Below are 20,803 nucleotides of genomic sequence, written 5' to 3'. Positions count from 1 at the left end.
ACAATAAATTCACCCGGATCACCTACCCTAGGTGGAGGTTTTGGTGGAACTGTATTCACCGGGTTTACTTCTACGGCTTTTGTTTCTTGTACTTTCTTATTCTTTTTCTTCTTCTTCTTTCCAGAGGTATCACAATCTTTATTACTTATTACTTGCTCATACTCAACTCCTTTTCTTGGAAATGGGATGGGTGGTTTGTATGGTGCCACCACTGGCTTTACATACTCGGGTGGTGGTGGTGTAACTTCTTCATTGTTACTCTCATCTAAAACCTTTCCATCTTCTGGAGCTGGTTTTTCAGAATTTGTTGAAACCATATTAACATTCTCATTTCGAGGATTTACTTCAGTATTACTCGGTAGCTTTCCTTGTTCCCTCTCACTCATCATGCTAGCAAGAGTACCTACGTGTTTTTCTAGATTCAAAATGGAAGCTTGTTGAGTTCTTAATGACTGATCAAATCTCTCGTTCGTTTGGGTTTGAGTTTCAATAAATTGTGTTTGAGATTCAACTAGCTTGAATACCACGTCTTCCATATTTGACTTTTTCTCTTCGGTTTGTTGTTGTGGTTTATATAAGCCAGGTCTTTGTTGATTGAAAGTGTTGTTTTGAGTTGGTTGGTTATTCGGACCTTGTTGGTTATACCAGTTATTTTCGGGTCCTTTTGGATTGTAAAGAATGTTTTGATTTCGATTGAAGTTTAGCTTTGGCGGTTGATAATTATTTTGATAATTATTTCCAGGCCTTTGGTTCATATAGGAAACATTCTCTCGTTGTTCCAATGTTGGTTCAATGTGACAATCTTTCAATAAGTGTGGTCCACCGCATAGCTCACAACTGATTCGTATTGCGTGAATATCTTTATTCATCTTTTCCATTCGTCTTTCGAAAGCATCTATTTTTGCTGAAACGGAATCAAAGTCATGGCTAGAATCGGCTCTAGCCACTTTAGATGAACGAAAAATATCTTTTTCTTGGTGCCACTCATGCGAGTGGGAGGCTGTGTTATCAATAATTTTGTAAGCTTCAGTTGCGGTTTTCTTCATAATGGAACCACCAGCTGTTATGTCGATGTCTTTTCGTGTGGCGATGTCTACGCCTTTATAGAAGATTTGTACTATTTGAAAAGTATCTAATCCGTGTTGAGGACATCCTCTCAACATCCTTCCGAATCTTGTCCACGCCTCATATAATGTTTCATTTGGATTTTGCGCGAACGTAACAATTTCTCCTTGAAGTCTCACGGCTTTGGATGCCGGAAAGAATCGTTTAAGAAATTTTTCAACTAAAACATCCCATGTGTCAATCGCCCCTTCAGGTAACGATTCTAACCAATCTTTGGCTTCTCCCTTTAAAGTCCAGGGAAACAACATGAGATAGATCTGCTCATCTTCCACTTCTCGGATTTTGAATAGTGTACAAATTCTTTTAAACGTACGAAGGTGTTTGTTAGGATCTTCATTCGGTGCACCACTGAATTGGCATTGGTTAGTTACCATGTGTAGAATTTGTCCTTTGATTTCATAATCTGGCGCATTAACTTCTGGCTTAATAATGGCGTGACCTTGGCCCGTGCGTGTGGCTCTCATTCGATCTTCCATACTTAGAGGTTCCGTTACTTCCATAATTGAATTTGTTGAATACGAATCACTAGAGGTTTCTAATTTAATGGTTTCTTCCTCAACAATCTCTGTTTGAATGATTGGTGGTTCTGGAGGAATAATTAGTGGATCAGGGTCTCGGAATTGTCCCTGAGTATTCTCCGGATTCTCAATTGTGAGGTTTGTTTCAAAAACTGGGTTATCGGAAATTTGAACTGAAGTACTTGGTCGACTGGATGACGATTCTAAAGAAAAATCAACGGCGACAATATTTGCTAGATGTCTTGATCGAGTTACAGGTGGTGAACGTATGAAAGGTGGTGAACGTTTTACTCGGTGCATTCACAGAATATCCTATTAGTTTTTAAAAGGAAAGAAAAATTATATAAGTTATCCAATTAATAGACTTTTCTGATTTTGCCCACGTTTCGAATAGCCAAAAGATGCAGCAGAGGGGCAGGATTCGTTTGGTCTCAATATAATTGAGTACTGTTTGGCTCCAATAACCCGGTCCACGTACAAATCCAACTATTACTACGAACCAGAAAATTTTGATGTCTATCAATTTAACCACTTAAAATAAATTTTCGTAATTTTAAGAAATTTAGATAAGAAGTAGAATAAAAATCTTATCCTAAAACTAGAATAGCGAGAAATAAGAGAGAAAAAGATTGCGCGTCGAAAAAGGTCGAAAAATAAAAGGTCGAAAAATAGGCGTCGAAAAATAAAAATAAGAACGCGAAAAACGGCGTCGCAAAATTCTAAAGCACCTAAATCTTAGTCTAAGGAATAAGCACTTAAGGGATTTTACGGCAAAGCCTAAAAATTCTAGAAGTAAAAATAACTATGGCAAAACTAAACTTAATACTAAAAGTTGCGACTATAGTCTAAAAATCTAAAGGTAATAAAACTAAAAAAACATTTTTTTTTATAGACAAAATTTTAAAAATATATATATTTTTTTTTTATAATTTTTTTTTTTTTTTTTTTTTTTTTTTTTTTTACGTTTTTTTTTTTTTTTTTTTTTTTACGTTTTTTTTTTTTTTTTACGTTTTTTTTTTTTTTTTTTTTTTTTTTTTTTTTTTTTTTCGTTTTTTTTTTAAATTTTTAAAAAAAACGATTTTTTTTTTTTTTTACAAATTTTTTTTTTAAAACGATTTTTTTTTTCTTTTAAAAAAAACGATTTTTTTTTTTTTTTTTTTTTACACAAATTTTTTTTTTTTTTTTTTAAAACGAAATTTTTTTTTTTTTTTTTTTTTTTAAACGATTTTTTTATTTTTTTTTTTTAAAAACGATTTTTTTTACAAATTAATAATTTTTTTATAATTATAATTTTTTTTTAAAACTTTTTTTTTTTAATTCATTTACTATTCATGAATAGTAAATGAAAATAAATTAATTAATTTACTATTCACATGAAAGCGACATGATAGCAATTATTAATTATAAGTTACATAATATACCCCTGAAGTATTTAATAAATACGACTTTTTTTTTAAAATTTACGTAAATTTTGATTCTTAAATATTTTTATATTATTATATTCTATTTCAATATTATTATATTATTATATTCTATTTCAATATTATTATAATTAAAAATATAGCGTTTTAGCGCTCCCCGGCAGCGGCGCCAAAAACTTGATGATGTAGCGTGAGGGTACGAAATAGTATTATTTTTACTAGGAAATACTACAAAATATGACACAAGTTTTATTAATTTACAGATGGGATATACCTAAACCTTGCTACAACACTATAGGCAGTGTACCTAATCGTAGAGTAGTGTAGTTTTTAGTAAGTCCGGTTCGTTCCACAGGGAGCTGGTGATACTTACTATATTTTTAAAAACTATATTTATACAAAATATATATAATTATTTAAGTAGTAATATTATTATAAAAGGGGGGTTTACCGTTTAATGACCGGTTTGTCGATTCTATATTTTAAGCGCAAAGATAAATGACGATAATTAAAGTGCGTAAAATAATGACAATAAATAAAATGACAGTAAATAAAATTGCGAGTAATAAAATGACAGTAAATAAAGATACGATGAGAAATACAATAAAAGAATTATGCTTATTTAAACTTCCGTAATCATGATGTTTGACGTGTTGATTTTAATTTATTACCATGGGTTAATTGCCCTTTGTCCTGGTTTATTTGATACGTCTATCTGGTTTTTGTCCATAATAGTCCATCGGTCATAAAAATAAAGTGCGAGTATCCTCGTCAAATTACCCTTATACCCGAAGTCAAATATTCCAACTGATTAAGGATTTAAACTGTGACGCAGTTATCACTTCTGTCAACAATTACACCAGTTATCACTGTATGTAATCCACCCCTGTTTTAATTAGTTTATGAATATTAATTCATCCACTTGATCAGAATGAATAATCAATTACCCAACCCAATTGATTAATTAAATGATTATAACAGATTCCATATGAACATCACTAAATAGGACAACCATAATCATTATTAATTATTAGGTTAATTAATTTGAAGATAGGTTCGACAGACTCCAATGAGTTGTCACTCAATTAGACAATACCCCCCATCTATTAATAGTCAATAGTTCAATTTCCACAAGTGTCGGTCTTTTGCCCAAACCTTAATTATGGTCCAAAGTTCAATAACCCCTTCTTAATATTTTAGCCCAACATTACGATTACTTCGGCTCAAATAAGCATAATAATAACTTAGTTACGATACATTAATGTAAAAAGGTTGAACATAACTTACAATGATTAAAAATAGCGTAGCGTTACACGGACAGAATTTCGACTTACACACTCAAACGATCTCTATCATAAATCTTATTATTATCATAATTTAAAATTAAAATTAAGATTATTGTTATATCTTATTAAGTTAACATTATGATAGAGATATAGAATATAGATATTGATAATTGATATTGATAAATAAGAAAAAGATAGAAAAAGGTGTGTTTTTACATTACGATTACAAAGCCTTTTATAGGCGAATTTAGAAATTGAATTTTCACTTATGACCCCTGAACTATGCTCAATTAACAACTTTTTATTATTTAATATTATTCTTATTATGAATTATTTAAATATTATATTTTATTCTTGTGCATAGTTGACTCGTAATTTTTACACCGTTGCGTCGAGCGTTGAGAGTTGACTCTGGTCCCGGTTCCGGATTTTCGAACGTCCTTGCGTACAATTTTATATTTTGTACTTTGCATTTTGTAACTTGTACTCTTGTCATTTTTAGACGTTCCTCATCAATAATTTGAACCTTTTTGATTGTATCTTGTACTTTTGAGCTTTTTGGACCTTTGTGTCTTCAATTCGTCGTTTTCGCCTTTTGTCTTCGCACTTATTTAAAATAAACGAATATTACTTGAAAATGGAACAATTGCAACTAAAATCTTGTCTTTCTTGGGGGATTTTGCTATGAAATATATGTTCCTTTTTAGCCTTATCAGTCGTTACTTTGTTTTTAACTTTTCTTTCATTTGTATGCTTTTGGTTAGACCGAGTGTTTACTCCGTCTTTGTAACTTCCTTTTCTTCATCGTTTTGATGAAGAACGTTCCAATTAATTAAATGCTTTTCGCCTTTTTGAAAAGAAAAAAAAAACAGATATAGATATAGATATTTTAAGTATCATCTTTTAATATAATTTAACTATAAAAAATGTAAGCAAATGGGATATTTTAATTAGAGGGCAAATTGAATATAGCACCTACGATTTAAAGCTTCTTTATGTCTAATTAATGATGAATCACAAAAATGGAACCCTAAGAACCAATTGTAGCCTTTATTTTTAGATACACTGTTTCTATTTTACAGTTGATCATCAGAAAATAGTAATTAAATAATCTAGTCAGACGTGTTCCAAAGTAGAACTTAATTGATATCCATTTGTGTCTAAAAATGAAATTCACGTGTTTGTATCATATGGGTTGCAATTTTTTTTTTTTTAACGGCAAAGAAAGTATGTATTATATATATCAACACGAAATAATTACAATAATGTCACGCTTACAAAAACGGAACTACATCTAGGAAAACAAAACGACAAATATATAACCGAGATAGTAAGACTCCACAAGTGTGCAGAAAAACGCCGTAGTCCGTTCATTATCATTAAGGTCGAGATTGGACTTGAGAAGAATTAACTAAACAAGCTGGAGTGGGGACAGAGCACAGTGTTGGCAATTCAACGACAAAGCCCCCTGATCCACCTCAAATTCTCTCGACCAAAACGAATACTCCAGGAGTGGGGCAAAAAACCTGCGTGGAGAACAATTAATTAACCTATCCCGGATCTCCTAGACGATAAAGCTAGCGAATCATAACCTCGTGGATTTGCAAGCCAGACATCCCATTCAATATTGGTACCTTTGATCCTATTAGAGAACCATTCGAAGCGTTTAAGTTGGATGTCTTTGAATACCATTGCGCATGTCGGTTTTATCTTAGTGAAAGTGAAAGCGTTCCTACTTTTCCAAATCATGTATCCCGTAACCCATTCCGTAGCTTGCCACAACAGTTTTTCCAAGTCGGAGGTGAAGTTATATCCATTTCCAAGAAAAGATTCATTTATACCCAAGTTTGTAAAAGGGCCGAGCTTCCACCAATCATAGACACGATTCCAAATGTCAAAAGCGAACGTGCATAAGATGATGGAGTGCTCTACTGATTCCAAACCATTGTCACAAACCGGACAACGTACCGTACCCAAGTCCATACCTCTCTTGTCGAGTTCAACTCTTGTAGGTAACCTTTTGTGTCGAGTACGCCAAATAAACAACTCAACTTTGAGGGGGACCAGTTTGTTGCGGAGCGACTTTATGCTCACGGTTGCGATGTCAGGGCTGCTCCGGACCAGAATATCCGTAAGCTTGTGAACCGAAAACGAGCCATCCTTACTCCAAGACCATGACCATTCTTCTTTACCTGAGCTACACGGGACAAAACTAGATAAAAGATTAGTAAGAGTGGTGAGGTCCCCGGCCAATCTCCCCGAGATATCGCGGGACCAACACCACGTGGCATGAAAGTTCCCGCCCTCCCATCTCGCCCGGTCTAGAATTGTGGCAAATTTATTTGTGTCAAGTCTATAAAGCCTATTAAATTTTTCTTTAAGAACCATTTCCCCGAGCCATAAATCCTCCCAAAAACGTGTACTAGACCTATTTACGACTCTTTTTTTGAAAGAATTAGCAAAAGCGGAGTTTGCATTAAAGATATTTTTACCCACCTTAAGGATACCCGCCCAAGTAGAAGAAGCTCGTGAGGAAGGGGGAGAAAAAGAAGTGCTAAGGCCCCCGTCCTCCCCGTAAATATTTTTAATAATAGACACCCAAAGTGAGTCATTCTCATGTTTAAACCGCCACCACCATTTTGCAAGTAAGGCACGATTTTTAAACGCAAGAGGGGCAATATCTAACCCACCAAATTCACGAGGCTTAAGACAAGTATCCCATTTAACCCATGCCATTTTTGAGACCTCGGAATATCCGCCCCAAAAAAACCGTCGTCTCAACCCCTCAAGTTTATCAATAACACAAGACGGGGATATGTAAAGCGAAAAGAAATAAAGAGGTAGACTAGATAATACCGATTTAATTAATGTAAGTCTACCACCATACGAGAGGGATCTAGCTTTCCAATCCGCCAGCCTCTTACCAAACTTGTCAAATACCGGATCTCATGGCTTCGAGAGTTTCATCGACGATCCAAGTGGAAGCCCAAGGTAGGTAATAGGGAGTGTACCTGCTGCGCACCCAAGCCAGGCCACCATATTTTCCGTTTCTACTTTTGAGACCCCGAGTTCATAAACACAGCTCTTATGAAAATTGATTTTTAGTCCCGATGTCAATTCAAAGCACTTAAGAATTTTAGTAAGATTTTGCACATTAGGCCTATCCCATTCACCAAAAAATATAGTGTCGTCCGCGTATTGCAAATGCGTGACCCGTAAGTCCCTCCGCCCAATTGGGATCCCAGAAAATCGGCTATGAAGTGCAGCAGATTTAATTAGATGGTTCAAACCTTCGGCTACCATGATAAAAAGATAAGGGGAGAGGGGATCCCTTGCCTCACGCCTTTCTGAAGAGAAAATTCTTTAGTTGGGGAACCGTTGACCAAAATCGAAATGGAAGCGGAAGAAAGGCTTGCGAAGATCCATTGTCTCCATCGAAGACCGAATCCCATTAACTCCATGATTTCCATTAGAAAGTCCCAACTAATGCTATCAAAAGCCTTCTCAAAGTCAACTTTAAAAAAGAAGCCTTTTCTTTTGGTTACTTTGATATCATGAAGGACTTCATTCGCAATTAACACGCCATCAAGAATATAACGATTTTTAATGTAAGCACTTTGTTCGAAACCGATAACCGAAGAAATAACCCTTTGTAACCTTTTGGTCAAAACCTTAGAGAGAACTTTATAAAGGCTCCGATTAAACTGATTGGACGAAAATCACCAAATCCCTGTGGGTCATTTTTTTTCGGGAGTAATGCAACAAAAGAGGAATTACAACCTTTAGAGATCTCACCAACCTCTCAAAAACGAGTGAATACCGTGAGAAGGTCTTCTTTGACAACGTCCCAATATTTTGAGAAAATTTTCATGTTAAAACCATCGGGTCCGGGGGCCTTTTCACCCCCACATTCTAATATAGCAACATGGATTTCAGAGAGTGTAAATGAAGATTCAAGGTTCGACGCCTCCTCATCATTAAGTCGTTTGCTCAGGGGGCCACGAATTTTGAAGGTACGAGAGTTATGTTCACTAAAACGATTTTTGAAGTATGTGCATGCCGCCATTTTGATGTCCTCTGGGTTCTCGATCCATAAGCCATTTGAATTTATACCCCTTATGTTGTTTTTGTTTTGCCTCCTGTTAATACACGAATGAAAAAATTTGCTATTTTCATCCCCTTCCGTAACCCATTTAATCCTTGCCTTTTGTTTCAATATATCGACTTTCTCCTTATCTTTTTTAAGCCGCTTTTTTCCGAATCTAACCAAGATGCAATTTCAACTTCCGAAAGGTCACGAGTACCGATGATGTTTTCCCACTTAGAGATTTCTTTATGAAGTGAGTCAATTTCGGCATTTAGACTATTATATTTAGGATTACATTTTTCCTTCAACACCCCTTTTACATTCTTAAGTTTATCACGAAATACACAATCAGCCCTTGGATTGCAAATGGTAACTTTCCATGCATCTTTTATCAAATCATCACATTTATCATCTTCGAACCAGTTGTTGAAAATCCTAATAGGTTTCGGCCCGAAGTCATTGTTCATATCCTTCAAAACGATGGGGCAATGGTCGGAGTAATCCCTATCGAGAGTACATGCAGAAATTCCATCCCATGATGCATAACACGCTTTCGAGACTAAGAACCTGTCAAGTTTACTATATTTCAAACCATCGTCACTAATCCTAGTAAACTTCATTCCTCCCAATGGAATTTCAATGAGATTAGCCTTATCAATGAAATCGTTGAACATCTTTGCTCTACTTTCGATAAATTCACAATTTTTCCTTTCCACTCTTCGCCTTACTTCATTAAAATCGCCACAGAAAACCCAATCATCAATATCCACCTGCATAATATTGTCAAGACTATCCCAAAATTTATGTTTCAATTGATCATTATGTGGCCCATAAACGTTTAATATAATGGAGTCCGCCATTTTGCCCACCCATCGACCTCGTATACCCAAGAAAAATTCTCTTTCAACCACCCCGGACACACAAAATCTAGTAGGGTTCCAAATTAAAATTGACCCGCCCGATAACCCCACCGATGGTTTAAAGATATATTCAAAATTTTTATTACCCCATAACAACTCAATCATAAAATCAGTAACACGTTTTCTTTTGGATTCTTGAATTGCAAAAATGTCCGGATTATGAAAACGAATTAATTTTTTAATCCAATTAATTTTTTCTTTTTCAAGTTTCCCGAGCCCACGTACGTTTAACGATATTATCTTCATTTTAAACACATAAATAAAGAGAAAACGAAAGAAGGGTAAAGTTACTTCCCTGACGGAGCCCCGATCCACTCAAGTCCAATGCAGTAGCCAAAATCTTTTAAGCCCAAGCTACAATTCGATAGCGATTGTTCGTTACTAGAAGTAGGATTTTTTGGAGCTCTGATCCTTGAAACCTTACATTCCTTCTCAGAATTAATTGAACCTGTCCGATTGGAACCCCTATTACAGTCGTTTACTAGATTTTGATCAACAGGACCCATGACATAAACATTCGGCTCAGCCTGGGCTGGAACACAATTAGTATCAGTTGGAGTGTTGGAGTTGACATCTTTATTATTCATGGTGTCATTGATCTCGTTGTCACTTTCTTTATCTCGTTTATGTAATTCGTGCGTATATCGTGGGGTCGGTTGAAAACCTGGAGGGCAGTCAACATCCACATCTCCCACAGCATTACCTTGAATGTTATCGTTATCACCTGTAGGATTAGGGATAGAAGTGTCCTTTTTTCAACATACGACACATATGGTGAGTCAGGTGTGAACTTAGGAATGGGAGGAGGCCCGTCTTGAAGTTCAGGCCCGTGAGAATTGTTGGCCTGGACAGTTGCGATGTTCTCGCCACATTTTGGAACATTATCGAATATTATTTGTTCCAACACAAAATTATCGTTGACAGTAACATTTCCCGAACCTGTAATATCACCGCAAGCCCTCTGGGCCAGCCCTTCAGCAGACATTTGGGCTAATCCAATATCATTCATTTTTTGGTCCACCTCATTTGAATGTTCATTAACAGAATGATTATCAATATTGTTAACAGAGGATGTACCATTCACATGTTCTTTAATAGGACCAACAAATGAGCTTTCAGCCACCCAACATTTTGAATTATTATCACCTGGTTCAACCTCATTAGTCTTTAAATTCGGTTTATGACTAAAGAAGTCATCAGAGAAGTCTGATTTTGATTCATCATCAAAATTTTCATATTTGACATTACCTGATAACTCAGACTCCGATATCCCATCACTTCCATCACTTTCCACGTGATCTGGGTTAACATTAACTTCGAAAATCCCATTGGTTTCTTCCATTACATAAGCAAAAAAGATGGAACTATCGGATGTGACACGCACAATGTCATGTACCAAGTGTGCATCTCGTAACTTAACTAATACTTTTGCTACAACGAGATTTTGGTTACCTTTTAAAGAACAATTCGAGAAGTCAATAGGTTCGCCCCACCATTTTGCGATGGCAGTAAATGTATTTTCGTTCCAAAACTGGACAGGAATACCCGTGATTTTTAACCATGTAATTCGACCTTGGTATGAGTGGTTTTCATCCCATTTACGAATGTTGGTCATCCATTTGTGGATACAATGGTGTTTCGCATTAAGAATAGATGAAGCTTGCTCCTCGGACTCAAAGATGAACATAACTTCCATCCCACCAGGATACTTTACCTGAACATTATCCAGATTCTCCATTTCGCACAAAAATAAGATATGTTCCAGATATTCAAGTTTGAGGATGGTACCGATAATAGCTTTATTCAGGATTTCGGTGTCATTATGTTTATCCACAACGGAGATTTCTCTAAATTTACCATTGCAGTCCCAACGATTGAACCACCCGATGCTAGTTAATTCTTTCGTGATATCACTAGTGTGACGATCGCTCCAAATCCATATGGACGAACACGTCATTCATCGATTTCATTGCGAGGTATTTGACCTCTATATGATACGTTTTGTAATCATTGCATTCTTTTGAAAAGGCACACCATAAATGAATATTTAAATCAAAGGTGTTCGACATCTGATGATTTCTACATATAGACAATAAATAATAGTTTACAATAGTACTTTCATTGACAATGCAGTCAAAATAAGATACATGGTGATGATTTGGTGAATGCAACGTTTCCTTGATAAATATGCCATGTAAGACACCATGCACATAGCTTGTCTAACATATAAGCAAACAACGAAAGACTTCTAGGAACCTGAGAATAAACATGCTAACAAGTGTCAACAAAAAGGTTGGTGAGTTCATAGTTTTAGTGTTTCGCATAATCTGTATATAAAGGTGGACCACAAGATTTCAGTTGTTTCATCCAGAAACGTTTATCAAAATATTCTACGAAATTGAGCACCCTGGTAACTAAACTTAACGTATATATAATTTGTACCCTTTGTATAATCATCTTAATAATACACGCAAACCAACGTGTACGCTTCTCAAATAGCATACGTCCGTTAAAAGGCTAGCGCTCTAGCTCGGACGGGGATATCAAGCCCTATGGATCCATATACTACTACTCGCGCCCACCAGTTCTTATAACCGGCAGTTACTAGTTACCAAAGCTAAGGGATTTTCGGTTCAAACTCAGTATAGAATTTAGTATGTACTTGTGTCCATTGTTTAAAATAAAGTGCATGTATTCTCAGCCCAAAAATATATATTGCAAAAGCATTTAAAAAGGGAGTAAATGAAACTCACCTTAACAGCATATAAAGTCGTTCACCAAAATGTGATTGAAACTCGGATTACCAAATAACCGTAGATCTCAACCTAGAGAACATATGTTGGTCAATAAATGTCTATCAAGCTAAGTCAGGTCATAGTGTATCACAATCCTAATGCTCGAGATCGACATACAAAAGTTATCCAAAGTCGTTTCAAAAAGTCAATTTTGACAATAATTCAACAAAACGAGACGTGCCTTATATATGGATTCATTTAATTGGCTGGTAATATTCAAAAATCCAATTTATCATTCTTACAAACAAGTTTCAAAAGCAATTTCAATCAATGTCAATCATAATTCAGTTGATCATATCTTTTAATTCGTTCACCGAAATTACGCGATTTCTAAATGAAAAGTTATTGATTTTTCGCCAGCTTTCCAAAAACATGCATATCATATACCTTTTATCAGTAATATATGTATTTACTTTGTGATTCATCATAACTGTTTAACGACAAAATTTAGCATACAAGCATGCATAAATATATATACTCGAGCACTAGACATGGATACACAATTAATGTATAAAAGATAAAATATGAGTACTTACGTATCAATATTGAGATTCAATATTGTAGGAAAGTACGTAGACGCAACAGAGATGATAAACACTAGATTTGATTCACAAATATACCCTCGAACATTACCCATAACCTCCTTGGCAATAACCCATAATTTCCTTAGCTCTATCCCGCTCAAAAACCCATTTTGAAGGTGACACGCTCATAACCTCGTCGTAGTATTTTAGGTATATATACTACTAATAATAATATTATAATAAGATTAATAATAATAATATTAATCTTAATAATAATAATAATAATAATAATAATAATAATAATAATAATAATAATAATAATAATATAAAAAAATAATAATACGAAGGAATGAATCGAGCTTTTATAGTACGTGGCCTGCTACAGTACCTCATGCGATCGCATGAGTTTTCAGTGTTTTTGCCATGCGATCGCATGGCCGCCTTATCCTGTTTTTGTTTGCTAGTTCGCCGACATCAAATAGTGTTTCACTGTAGGAAATAATGTTTACTGTAGCAAATAGTGTTCACTGTAGCAAATAGCGTTACTGTAGCAAATCACTGTAGCACTGTAGCAAAATACGGTTTCACTGTAGCAAATAGTGTTTTACTGTAGCAAAGTCATTTTACTGTAGCAAATAGTGTTTTACTGTAGGAAAGTCGTTTTTACTTGTACACATGTATATATATATATATATATATATATAGATATAATTGTTCATGAATCGTCGAGAGCAGTCAAATGTAATGAAACAGTTCTAAAATTTTGAGATTCAACTTCATAGACTTTGCTTATCGTGTCGGAAACGTTAAATCATTTAAAGATAAAGTTTAAATTTGGTCAAAAATTTCCGGGTTGTCACAACTAGAGTATCCGTCCATATTCCCAACCACCTTGTTAAACGGACGCCCATCAGTGAACCCCTTATTCGGAATGGTATGATGATTAGGTAAAGACGATGAAATGGGTTTTGTAGCAGGGGGTTGTATAGGTTTATCATTCGAGGCAGAAGCTTTTCGATCAAGGGCCTTATAAGCCTTTAGCCACCCATTACCAAGATTTATGGAGTTTAGTCGTTTAAGCAAGAAGTTAAGGTCGGTAACGTCAATGAATTTAACAAAAGCGAATTTATTACCGTTTCTTAATCTTTTCGTGAAGGGTATGAAGATGTCGTGTACATTCCCATACCTGCTAATGAAGCAACGGAGATCAATCTTGCTCCATGAATCTGGGAATCCGAAAACCATAACCGATGTGATAGGCGCTGATGCCGGGACATGTTTTGGGGAGAAAGGTTCGTGAACACGAGAGCTAGATTGTTGGTTCAGTGCAATGTTGTTAGGAAAAGTGGCTGCACTTTTAGGGTTTGTAGGTTTGGTTGCTTGTTTAGGGTTTGTGGTATTAGGGTTTGTAGTATTCTCTATATGGTTAGGTTTAGGGTTAGCCGATGAAGATGGCACCCATTTCTGTTTGTATACAGGATGATGTGTGTTTGGATTACCAAAACGGTGGATCAGGTTTCTTGCAAACGAGTGATTAGTAGAGAGTTTTTTGTTGGCTTTTTGCCTTCTTTCAACCAACACCCACACCTCATCAGCCGAGGGATTAGGAAAAGTCGATGATGGATTGTGATTATTCTGATGGTTATATTGACGGGATGATTGCGCAGGTAGTGGATGAAGACGACGACGGCGGCCAACAGTGGCCGGAGTAAAAGGCGAGATTGGAATATTAAACGCCATCCGAGCGGCCATGAATTGCTATTTTTTGTTGATTAGAATAAAACACAGATCGATTTTTTTTTTTTTTTTGATTAGATTCCTTAATTCATTGTAGCTTTCGTGGATCTGATCTTGGAAATGCAGTCGTAATCTAAGCCCGTAACTCCTACCTGTTCGTTCATGTTCTTCAAGCCCTTCCTAAATGTTCTTCGTGTTTTTTTTTTGTTTTTTTTATTTTTTATTTTTTGATCACTAGAGCAGTTCTATTTTAATAATCCGAATGCAAATTCTACATCTACATCTAAACAAATTGATCATATTCGAATATGTAATACTCCGTAATACATTATGATCAGTATGATAAACAATAATTAACAAATATACTAGCAGATCTATATGTTATAAGCGAGAATACGACTTCAAATAATAAAAATCAATGAAACGGAAAGTAAAGCCCGAATCAAACTCGAATCAATTGCGTAGAACATAATTCAAGCAGATAAAAAAGAAATAATAGCATTTTAATGTAGTAAGAAGAATACCTCGAGTAATTTGGATGGTATATCAGAGAGAATTGAAAATAGGTTTAACTGGATCGATTACCTGATAGCATCGATTACCTCGAGTAATTTTTCTGCTTCTTTTTCTTCGAGTTCTTTAACTTTTTGGAAGTTAATTGAAAAGTTTGAACAAGTTTTCCTACAATCTTGTTTTGAGGGAAGATCGCTTGAAATATGTAAAGGTGAATTGCTTTTTGGGATGCAATATTATCCAAAGAACTTACGAGTGTCATAGTAATATACGGAGTAGTATGTATTTGAGGTTAATTTTGATTTTTATAGTAGAGTATATGTTCTTAATGTTATAATATATAAATATATATATATAAATGGATAGTCAATTATTGATACACAAAAGTAATATTATTGTATTACCTAAACTTGTGATATTTTTGCTATAAATAGCCATGAATGCAAGCATTAAACTTGCACCATTTCTCACACTTACAAAGTGTTTCTTTCTTTCTCTCCATTATCATCTTCGTTCTTACACTTCATTATTAGTATTCTTAATCAAGAATCAAATCACTAAAGGTAGTTATAAGCCTACTGAATTATAACATCAAGAATCAAACCACTAAAGGTAGTTATAAGCCTACTGAATTATAACACGTTATCAGCACGATAATCTTAATACTAATTATGGTTGGCTATGCCACCTAAATGATATATGGTCGGTTATACCACCTGAATAATATATGGTCGACACTGTCGCCTAATTATCATTTATGTTACTAACATTTATATTTCTATTATCTAACATTTATATGGCCGACACTGTCGCCTAATTATCATTTATGTTACTAACATTTATATTTCTATTATCTAACATTTATATGGCCGACACTGTCGCCTAATTATCATTTATGTTACTAACATTTATATTTCTATTATCTAACATTTATATGGCCGACACTGTCGCTTAATTATCATTTATGTTTACTAATATTTATATTTATGTTATATAACATTTATTAATGATTGCTTACATATGGTCGACACTGTCACCTACTTATCATTTATGTTATATTAAATTTATGTTTAATGTTTATATACTTATGAATATAAAGTGACTATATTATCATGTTGTTTGTTTTAATAGAAAATGTCGAATCTGGAAAAGCTTAAATTTACTCCTTTAGAATCAACTGGAAACAACTACATGCCATGGGTTATAAAAGTAAAAATGCATCTTAAATCAATGGGCATTCTTGAAGCCATAAATGAAAACAACACTTGTTCTGAAAAAGAACAAGCAACGGCATGTTGCTTTATTCATCAACATATTGATGAATGCTTACAAAATAATTATGTGACTGTAGAAGATCCCCATGTTTTATGGGAAGGTCTCAAAAGCAGATTCAATAATCAAAGAGAAATTTTACTTCCAGCTGCTATGGAACAATGGAGAACATTAAGGTTCCAAGACTTTAAGAAAGTAAATGAATATAGCTCAGCTCTGTATAATACATGTTCACAACTTAAATTCTGTGGACATGAAATAAGTGATGCAGACATGATGGAGAAAACTTTCTCCACAATGAATGCTGCAAACATCACAGTGCAAAGAAATTTGAGAATGCTAAAGTTCAAAACATATCCTGAACTTAATTCATATCTCTTAGTTGCAGAGCAAAATGATGAGTTATTAATGAAAAATCAGCAATCCCGTCCTACTGGTACACTTGCAATCCCTGAAGCAAATACTGCAAATAATTATAAACAGGGACAAGGACGCGGGCAAGGTCGTGGTTATAATAACCATCACCATCATCATGCCAAAAGCCATAACTATGGTAGAAACCATCCTTATGGTAATGGTAATGGGCGAGGACGTGGTCGGGGTCGTGGCCGTGGTGGTCAAAGAAATAATAATCCACGAAAATATAAATATCAACCACAAAACAAGCCCACTAAACAAGATGTTGAAGAAAATTCTTCTAAAAATTCTGAAGAATCTTGCTACAGATGTGGTAGAATGGGCCACTGGGCTAATACTTGCCGAACATCTAAACATCTTGTTAAGATGTATCAGGATTCGCTGAAAGATAAAGAAAAGGAAGTAAACTTTGTGGATAACGTCGATCCAACAGTCACTGAGAAACCATCTGATTTATATGAAGATTTCTTGAATGTTTAAGTTGTGTGTCTTTCGAAAAATAAACGATTTAATATCGTCTGTCTTTGTCATTATGTTTGCTAAATGATTCAGTACTATCTATTTGCGTGTAAAATATTGTGTAATATTAATGTACTCACTATTTATTTCTTATATATGAAGTTCAATATGAATTTTGCTGGAATACAACATCAATCAAGTGGTGGAGATCTCTGTATAGCAGACAGTGGAACTACACACACTATACTTAAATCCGAGAAATATTTTATTGATCTAAAACCAACGGAAGGAACTATACATACAATATCAGGACCTGCTAACTTGATAAAAGGGATAGGAAAGGCAAATTTCATACTACCAAATGGTACAAAATTTTTAATAAATGATGCCTTATTTTCTCCCAAGTCAAGCAGAAATTTATTGAGTTTCTCCGACATATACCTTAACGGGTATGATTATCAGTCAGTGACAACAGAAAATGAGAAATATTTAAGTATCACTGACAAGAGTCATGTGGTTGAAAAACTGCCAAGACTTAGTTCTGGATTACATTATACACATATAAATGTACCAGAAATACATATGGTAGTTAACGAAAAATATATTGATCCTGGTGTATTCAGTTTATGGCATAATAGATTAGGCCATCCAGGATCAACAATGATGAAAAGGATTATTGAATGTACTCATGGACATCCACTAAAGGATATAAAAATCCATCATGATACAATGGTTCCATGTACATCTTGCTCTCTTGGAAAATTGATAACTAGACCCTCACCACTTAAGGTTGAGAAAGAATCACCAATGTTTCTTGAAAGAATTCAAGGTGATATATGTGGACCAATTCATCCACCATGTGGACCATTTAGATATTTCATGGTTCTAATAGACGCATCTAGCAGATGGTCTCATGTTTGTCTGTTATCAAGCTGTAATGTGGCATTTGCAAAATTTCTTGCCCAAATTATTAAATTGAGAGCTCATTTTCCTGATTACACCATTAAAAGGGTGAGACTTGATAATGCTGGTGAATTTACATCTCAAGCATTTAATGACTATTGCATGTCTATAGGAATTGTTGTTGAACATTCTGTTGCTCATGTACATACACAAAATGGTTTAGCCGAGTCATTGATTAAATGTTTACAGTCAATCGCTAGACCATTGATAATGAGAACAAAACTCCCTGTATCTATATGGGGTCATGCAATTTTACATGCTGCTGCATTGATTCACATCAGACCAAGTGCAAGTCATAAATATTTCCCCCTACAACTTGCTTTTGGTCAAGAGCCAAATATTTCCCATCTTAGAACATTTGGTTGTGCAGTGTATGTTCCAATTGCGACACCACAACGTACAAAAATGGGTCCTCAAAGGAGGTTGGGAATATATGTTGGATATGAAACATCTTCAATATTAAGGTATATTGAACCTATGACAGGTGACGTTTTTACAGCACGTTTTGATGATTGTCATTTTAATGAAACATTGTTCCCTAGATTAGGGGGAGAAATGAAAAATAAAGAAAATGATGTTTCATGGTGTGAACCTCAATTAAAGTATCTTGATCCTCGCACAAAAGAATGCGAGACAGAAGTTCAAAAGATAATGCATATACAAGAACTTGCAAATCAATTGCCTGATGCATTTACAGATACAAAAACGGTGACAAAATCATATATGCCAGCAGTAAATACTCCAGCTCGAATTGAAATTTCAAAAGCTGGCAATAACGTCACTCATGAATCTTTGCCACGTCAGAAACGTGGAAGACCAATTGGTTCAAAGGATAAAAATCCTCGAAAAAGAAAATCAGCTGATAATGAAGTAAAAGAAAGTGTTCAAGAAGAACCACAAATCAGTACTCCTACTGCAGAGGAGATTGATGATGTCAATACAGAAATTGCAATCAATTATGCATATTCAAAAATATTATGGAACCGAAATGAAATGAAAAATCTTGATGAGAAATTTTCATTTAATGTTGCATATGACATCATGAATAATGATGATGATCCAGAACCAACATCTATGGTTGAATGTCAAAATAGACATGATTGGGCTCAATGGAAAGAAGCAATACGAGCTGAATTAGAATCACTCAATAAAAGAAAAGTTTTCGGATCCATCATTCTCACTCCTAAAGATGTGAAACCTGTAGGATACAGATGGATTTTTGTCCGAAAAAGAAATGAGAAAAATGAAGTTACAAGGTATAAAGCTAGACTTGTAGCTCAAGGTTTTTCTCAAAGACTGGGAATTGATTATGAAGAAACTTATTCCCCTGTTATGGATGCAATTACTTTTAGGTACTTAATCAGCCTGGCAGTTTCTAAAAATTTAGAAATGCATCTCATGGATGTTGTGACTGCTTACCTATATGGATCACTTGATAGTGATATATATATGAAGATACCTGAAGGATTTAAGGTACCAGAAGCATCAAATGCAAAATCCAAAGAAATGTATTCGATTAAATTACAAAGATCTTTATATGGGTTAAAACAATCGGGACGTATGTGGTATAACCGATTAAGTGATTACTTGATAAGAAAAGGGTATACAAATAACCTTACTTGCCCTTGTGTTTTCATTAAGAAAACACCATCCGGATATGTGATCATAGCTGTTTATGTTGATGATCTTAACATCATAGGTACAAATAAAGAGATCTATGAAGCCATTCAACTTCTAAAGAAAGAATTTGAAATGAAAGATCTCGGAAAAACCAAGTATTGCCTTGGTTTACAAATTGAGCATATGCCTAATGGTTTACTTGTACATTAAACAACATATACTGAAAAGATTTTGAAACGTTTCAATATGGACAAGGCAAAACCATTAAGTACTCCTATGGTTGTTAGATCACTCAATGTTGAAACTGATCCATTTCGTCCATGTGAAGATCATGAAGATATTCTTGGACCAGAAGTACCATATCTTAGTGCAATTGGAGCTCTTATGTATCTTACAAATTGTACAAGACCTGACATTTCTTTTGCAGTTAATTTGTTGGCAAGGTTCAGCTCTGCTCCTACCAAAAGACACTGGAATGGGATCAAACACATATTTCGATACTTTCGAGGAACTACTGATTTAGGATTATTTTATTCTAACGAATCAAAACAAGATTTGGTTGGTTATGCTGATGCAGGTTATTTATCTGATCCACATAAAGCTAAATCTCAAACTGGATATGTATTCCTAAATAGAGGTACTGCAATATCATGGCGTTCTCAAAAACAAACACTTGTTGCTACATCATCAAATCATGCCGAAGTGATTGCATTACATGAAGCTATTCGGGAATGTTTTTGGTTGAGATCAATGACACAAATCATTACTGATTCTTGTGGACTAGAACGCGATAAAAGTCCAACAATTATCTATGAAGATAATGCAGCTTGCATAGCACAGATGAAAGAAGGGTATATCAAAAGTGACCGAACCAAACACATACCTCCTAGATTCTTCTCATACACTCAAAATCTCATTAAGGACAACGAGATTGAAATGAGATATGTTCAATCCAGCAAAAACTCTGCTGATCTTTTCACGAAAGCACTTCCAACTGCTATTTTCAGAACACACGTTCATAACATTGGCATGAGACATGTTCAAAAGATGTAACAACCGAAGCGATGTCTACTTGAGGGGGAGTCAACTCCATGCTGCACTCTTTTTCCCTTAGCTAAAGTTTTTCCCACTGGGTTTTCTTTAGCA

This window comes from Rutidosis leptorrhynchoides, chromosome 7 (assembly GCF_046630445.1).
Source record: "Rutidosis leptorrhynchoides isolate AG116_Rl617_1_P2 chromosome 7, CSIRO_AGI_Rlap_v1, whole genome shotgun sequence".
Taxonomy (NCBI): Eukaryota; Viridiplantae; Streptophyta; class Magnoliopsida; order Asterales; family Asteraceae; genus Rutidosis; species Rutidosis leptorrhynchoides.
This window is presented reverse-complemented; position numbering follows the sequence as displayed.